The following is a 6,381-nucleotide window of genomic DNA, read 5'->3' on the forward strand; positions in this document are numbered from 1 at the left end:
CTGGCATGTGGTGCTGGGGGGTTGAACCGCGGTCCCTGTGCTTTGCTAAGCTTGTTCTAAGTAGGTGCTTTAGACCACTGAGCCATCTCACCAGCCCTGCTAACTGGAGTTCTTTATGCCTCACTAACTATATGTCAGATTCTTTCCCAATACTTGGAAAATTTTCTGCTAGTATGTCTGCAAATAGTCTCTTCATATCATTTGTGCTAATTCTGGCTGTTTCCTTGACACATACTAATCTTATATTGTTTATCTTTGCATCATCTTATAGCTGCTGAATTATTTCCTGGCTCTTTGTTATTTTTAAGGGATCTTTCCTTTCACTTCGCTGGCTGCAATTCTGTCTTCAAGTTCTGAAATTCTTTCTTCAATTTCATTCAAGTGGTTTTTCCAACTTTCAGTGGAATTCTGAATTTTCTAGATAACTATTTGAATCTGTTTCATGCATTCTAATTCTTTCCTGTATTGCTCATTCAGTATGTTCATCATTTTTTGTAGTTTAAAAATATATTTAATTAACTTAAAAGGTAAAAAAATATGTATTTCAAATCTTACTGAACTTATTTATCTGAAGTATATGCTTATACACAGGACAAATAGATTTCCAATAACTTCTGGAAGTCTATTGTCCACTTAAAAATACTTTCCCACAAAAACTCTTCATTGAAAGAAATATTTTTCTTTTATACTGCATAAAAGTTAGATGCAAATTTCCACTGTGTTCTACTTTGATGGACTCATTTTACAGTCAACTCTGATAATGAAGACAGCACAAATATGTAGTTCAGGTGACTAATGCAAAAGAAAAGTGACGAAGATGCCTTCACTGCGTCCCTACAGAGGAGTCACACCCTTGATACAAACAGGCAATCACTTCTTCTTCTCCTTCTTCTTCCTTTTTCCTTTCTTAATTCCCTCTCCTTGCTAAAGATTTGGGTAACCACCTCCTGTTTTCTGTGCCCTGGTTTTTAGCTTAGGTATCATTTCTGCTGCATATAACATTAAAGACTTATGTGATGGGAACTGCCCCCAGACAGAGGCAGCCATCTTCCTGCTTCAGCTGGACTCAGACTCTGCCTCTGTACTGACCATCATGATTCCATTCCCTAGAGTACATCTTATTTTTCTCAGTGACTCCATTAAATCCAGCTGCTGAGCATTCATCTTGAATCTAGGTAACTGTAGGATTTTCAACAGCCTTACTTTTTGGGATCCACCTCCCCTCTGCAATGGTTTTCTTATTATTTAAGTAAGCAGGGTAGATGCAAATAAAACTGTCTTGGTCAGCCAGGGAGTGAGTGGTGGCACAAGCCATATCTACACAGCCTCAGACCACACCCCATCATTTTTTATTCTCTATTCTTTTTTTTTAATCTATGCCTTGTTTAGATATGTGGAGCAATTCTTTCATGATTTTTGTCATTTATTTATTTTTTACCTGAGAAATTATTTCTGATCTGATTTCTTTTTTTTTTTCTATAGACTGATGCAGTTGTTTCTTTACTTCAATTGCTATGATTTCAGAAATTTCAGATGTGTGACTTACAAATTCTTCTATGTCCTTGTCTCCTGGATTTGTTCTTGGTGGGCTGGAGGTCTGAGATTACCTTTTGCTCCTTTGTTTTGACATTTTTGAAGTTCCCAGTGTTCACTGAGACTCAGCAGTCATGGGAGGGGAGCAGGGTGCAGTTATGTAACCCTGAGATAGTGGGGTCAGGGTAGGCTCACCAAAGTTCCCACTGTGTGGGGTTCAGCATGGCTCTGCCACAGTGAAGGGAGGGCCAGCTGCCACTCAGGAAGGCTCCAAGGTTGATGAGGACAGGCCAAAGCCCTGTAAGGTTGTCATGATGGTGGGAGGGTGGGCAGAGTAGGGCTCACCAATGTTCGCGCAACTGGTGGGGGGGTGAAGCTCAGCAAAGTCCCCAAGAGAGTAGTGAGGGCAGGGCAGGCCTCACCAGGTCGCCATAGCTGTCTTGTGGTAGACTGCTTTCTGCGGTGGTGGGATAGGCTGCCCAGCTTTTCCTTCCTAGTTTCTTAAATATGAGGTTTTTTATTTCCCCTTTTTGACGAAGTTGGCTAATAGTTTATCAATTTTATTTATATTTCAAAGAACTAGATTTTTGATTTATTGATTCTTTGTATTGTCTTCTTAGTCTCTATTGCATCAATTTCTGTTCTTTACAATTTCCTCTCTCGTATGAGCTTTTTTATTTCTTTTTCTTTTTCTAGAAGTCTAAGGTTGTATATTAGGTTACTTGAGCTCTTTCTATTTTCTTGATGTGTGAGTTCATTGCTGTAAGTCTCCCTCATAGGACTGCTTTCATTGTATCCCATAAGTTTTGGTATGTTATATCAGCATTATCATTTCATGTATATGCAAATTAACTTCATCTTTACTATTCTTCATGACCTGTGGGTTGTTCAGAAAGTATTGTTTAATTCCCAAATGTTAATGTAGTTTTGTGGTTTTCTTTGTCATTGATTTCCAGCTTTATTGTGCTGTGTTCAGATAGTATTCATAGGATAGTTTAAATTCCTTCATGTTTACTTAAACATATTTTATTGCCTAATATATGATCAATCTTGGAGAGCATCCTGTGTGCAGCTGAGAAAGTGTATTCTACTGTTTGGGGGTAGAACACTGTGTAGTCCATTTTTTCACAGGCTTGGTTTAATTATAATATTTCTTTGTTAATAATTTATCTAGTTGATCTGTCCATATGTGAGAGTGCGGTATTAACATCCACCACTACAAATGTGTTAGTGCTTATTTGGTTTTTTATTTGTTTTTTGTAGTTGACTTAACCTGTGTTTTTTATATAAATATTTCTGATCTTTATCTCTTCTCAGAATTTTCCCTTAAAAAATTTGTATTGACCTTTTTTTGATCAGTTTTGGCTTAAAGTTTGTACTGTCTGCAAATAGCATAGCTACCCCTACATTTTTCTGAGTTCCTGTGAAGTGTTTTCTGTTCTTTAACTTTTAGTCTATTAATTTCTTCTGGGATTAAATGTGTTTCTAGAATGCAGCATATTGTTGACTCTTGCTTCTTAATCCATTCTTCCAGCCTATTTCTTTTGGTTGTCAAGCTGATGCCATTTACATTGATGATCATAACTGATATGTATTCGCTTTCCTTTTTCATGTTGCTTCCATATTGTTTATTCCCTGTCCTACTGCTCTGTTTAATTCCTTGTCCTGCTTGGCAGTTCTTTTCTGTTGCTGTTCCTGTGTTTATGGTCTTTGTTATCTTTTTTAAATATGTTTTTCAGAGCATTCTGTAGAGCTGGTTTGATGGTCATAAATGTCTTCAGTTGTTCTATATCATGGAAGGTTCTTTTTGCTTTATAAATTTTGAAATACAGTTTTGCTGAGTACGTCAATCTGGGTTGAAGATTGTTTTCCTTTAGGACTTGAGATACTTCACTCCAAGCTCTTCTTTATTTTAGGGTTTGAGTTGAGAAATCTGCTGTGATTCTGATGGGCTTTGCTTTATAGGTGATATGTTTCTTTTCTCTAGATGCTTTTCATATTCTCTTCTTGTGTTAAATTTCTGGAATCTTGATTATTATCTATCTTGGTATGGATTTATTTTGGTTGTGTCTAGTTGGAGTTCTATATGCTTCATTTATTTGTATGTCAAATTCTTTATCTATGTTTGGGAAGTTTTTTGCCCTTGTTTCTGTGAAGAATTTTTTAAAGGTTTTTACACTGTCTCCAGTTTTCTCACTGATTCTAGTCAATTTTATTTTGTTCTTTGCTTCGTCCTATAGCAGTTGGATTGATTTTTCATGGTGTCTTGCCATTTTTAAGATATCTTTGTTTTCTGGTCAATAGTTGTGCTCCTGTCTTCTAGGCCTGATATTCTATCCTCACCTTCATTCAATCTTCTGTGTAGACTTTCAGTAGTTTCTAATCTCCCACATTTCTGTTTCAATCTGTTTCATTGATTCCATTTCTTGTCTATGTTTGCATTCATGGCTTCCACAATTTTCCTGAGCTCTTCTATTTTCTTTAAATCTGTGTCTGCTTTTATGTCTTTTATTTTGATAGTGACTTCTTTTTGCACCATAAAGACTATTTTTTCTATGGCTTCTTCCATTTATTTTTTCAATCTTTGCTGCTCATTTTAAAAAGTTCCATTTGTTGGCCTCCAATTTCCTCTATCTCTTTGTGTTCTGAACTTGTCCTGGGTGGGCTGAGTGTTTGGGATTGCATTTTGCTCCTTCTTGTTATTGTCATTTTCTATTTTATTTTGTTTTCAGTGTTTATGCCATTAGCTTTTACAATAGCCTTAATCATTGATGTTGAAGCGTTCCTAGGAGGTGCTTATTCCTCTGGATGTCTCCTCTTACTGGCAGTGCCATCTCAGGGAAATGGAGGAAGGGAGGAGTGTGAACTTACACTCTTCTCATTGACACTGCCCTTGCTCTTCTCACTGGCACCACATCATGGCAACAATGAAGGAGGTACAGAATATTGGCTTTCTGTTCTCCCACTGACTCCTCATGGCTGGGTTTTAACTTACCAACTTCAGCGATGTACTATAATTTTTTAACCTTATTTTGAGTTTTCAAATTAGGCAAGAATGTTTTCCCAATATCTTTGCAGACTGGTCCGATTATATGGGTGTGATATTCTCTCAAACTTCACTGAATAATTGGAATTTTCATTTAATGTTCTTATTTCTTGCATTAATCCTATTTCCTGAAAGGTCAGACTTTTTGCCTTTCAACCTGATATTTAACTTTCTTGCTATTTTCATATTGTTTATGCACATCTGGAAGAAGCTGTTATATTTATTTCTGTCAGTATTTATGGTGGGGGGCTTTCTTGTCAATTACAACAGTTACTCTCCTCCTAGGCCTCTTCCTTGCATGTAGTACTTCATATCAAGAGTTCTTCTATGACTGTAAGGTTTCTGAAGCAGTGTAGAAGCCTTCCTTGCTTGGCTGCATCAGTAGGTGAAGAGCTACTACACAGCCAGGGCAGTGTGTCTACTGCCATACTAAGAGACCTTCCTCTCCCCACTCTTAATTAAATCTGCAGATCTTTGTGATATTGAATTTCTTCTGAATGTGATCTTCTGTCTCCCTGTCTTACTTTTCTCACTGCTGAGACAAAGTACTTGGCACCCAAAGTTAAAGAGGGAAAGGTTTATTTAGCTCACAGTATGTACAGTTACCAGCCCATAATTGGCTGGCTCCAAAGCAAGGTGGCACATGGAAGAGGGGCAAGAGTTCATGATGATAGAAGACAGCAAATCAATGGGGAGGGGGAAACAGAAGGAGGGAAGGAGGAAGGTGGGAGAGAGACCTCTTTCTGTCCCTTATATTGTACCCAGTCTGCCAAGATGAGGGCAATGCCAGTCTAATCAGTGGACTGATCACGCACCACCCTTAATAACAGCATTGCACTACAAATCAATCACACATTCTAGATTCAACCATCCCCAAAGGGAAATCCCCTGGACTGGATGAGGCTTTTTGGGAGAGTAACGACATCTAAACACAAAATATAAGTCTCTTATTCCAAAATTCATACCAAAATGCCCTTGCACCCTGTAAAAACTTTTATAAAATATCCAGTGAACTTATAAAATGTAGTCTCCTAGCTCTTTTGTGAATCTAACATAAGCTCTATGAGGATAAGAACAACACCTATCTTACTTTTCTTGTATTCACTACATATTGGTATAAGTATTTAGTAAATCAGGATCACTTTTCTGGAACTAAAAATAAACAAATATGCTTATCCAATAATTTTTCATATTGAAATAATTTTACCCTAATGAAATATTCTAAGATGTTCACAAGGACTTATGTTGAAGGATATGCATGTAGTTTATAATTATGAAAAATCAAAATTGCAAAAGTAGTTATTTAAAGTGTTACATTTATTGTAAATATCTTAAATATGTAATAGAAAGTTTTTCTATTTATTCATCTTTTCAGAGGTATAACAACCTCTGGGAGTCAGCAAAACTCATTTTATCTTAAGAAAATAATAGTTTTTGGCATATTCATTTTTGATAATAGTTTCTGGCTTTTTTTTGAGAGTGTCTCACTGTGTATTTCAGGCTGGTCTTGGACTCTAACTATGTGCTTGCATCAAGCTTTCAGCAGTCCTCCTGCCTCAGTTTTCCCAATGCTGGGACTACAGGCATGTGCCACCAACTCAATTTGACACACTTTAGATATATGCAAATTATTTCTTTTAAATTAATGAAACTTTACTGGTGTTATCTAATCTTTATGCTACCAACTCATATATAGAAAATCAAAATTCAAAGCTCTAAGAATCAATGAAGAAGCAATCCTCCCAAAATCATTCCTGGAAGCAAGTATTATATTAATACCAAAACCAGGGAAAGATGCAACT

General features: G+C 36.6%; 1 protein-coding gene and 1 pseudogene across 1 annotated transcript in view; one reads left to right on the forward strand and one right to left on the reverse strand.

The window, feature by feature from the left end:
- LOC101585557 (probable C-mannosyltransferase DPY19L2) overlaps positions 1 to 6,381 on the forward strand; it is a 131,562-nt gene that overhangs the window by 92,284 nt on the left and 32,897 nt on the right. The gene's annotated exons all lie outside the window — the stretch shown is intronic.
- LOC105741977 lies at positions 871 to 1,315 on the reverse strand (annotated as a pseudogene).

The sequence above is a fragment of the Octodon degus genome, unplaced genomic scaffold (assembly GCF_000260255.1).
Source record: "Octodon degus isolate 3935 unplaced genomic scaffold, OctDeg1.0 scaffold00031, whole genome shotgun sequence".
NCBI lineage: Eukaryota > Metazoa > Chordata > Mammalia > Rodentia > Octodontidae > Octodon > Octodon degus.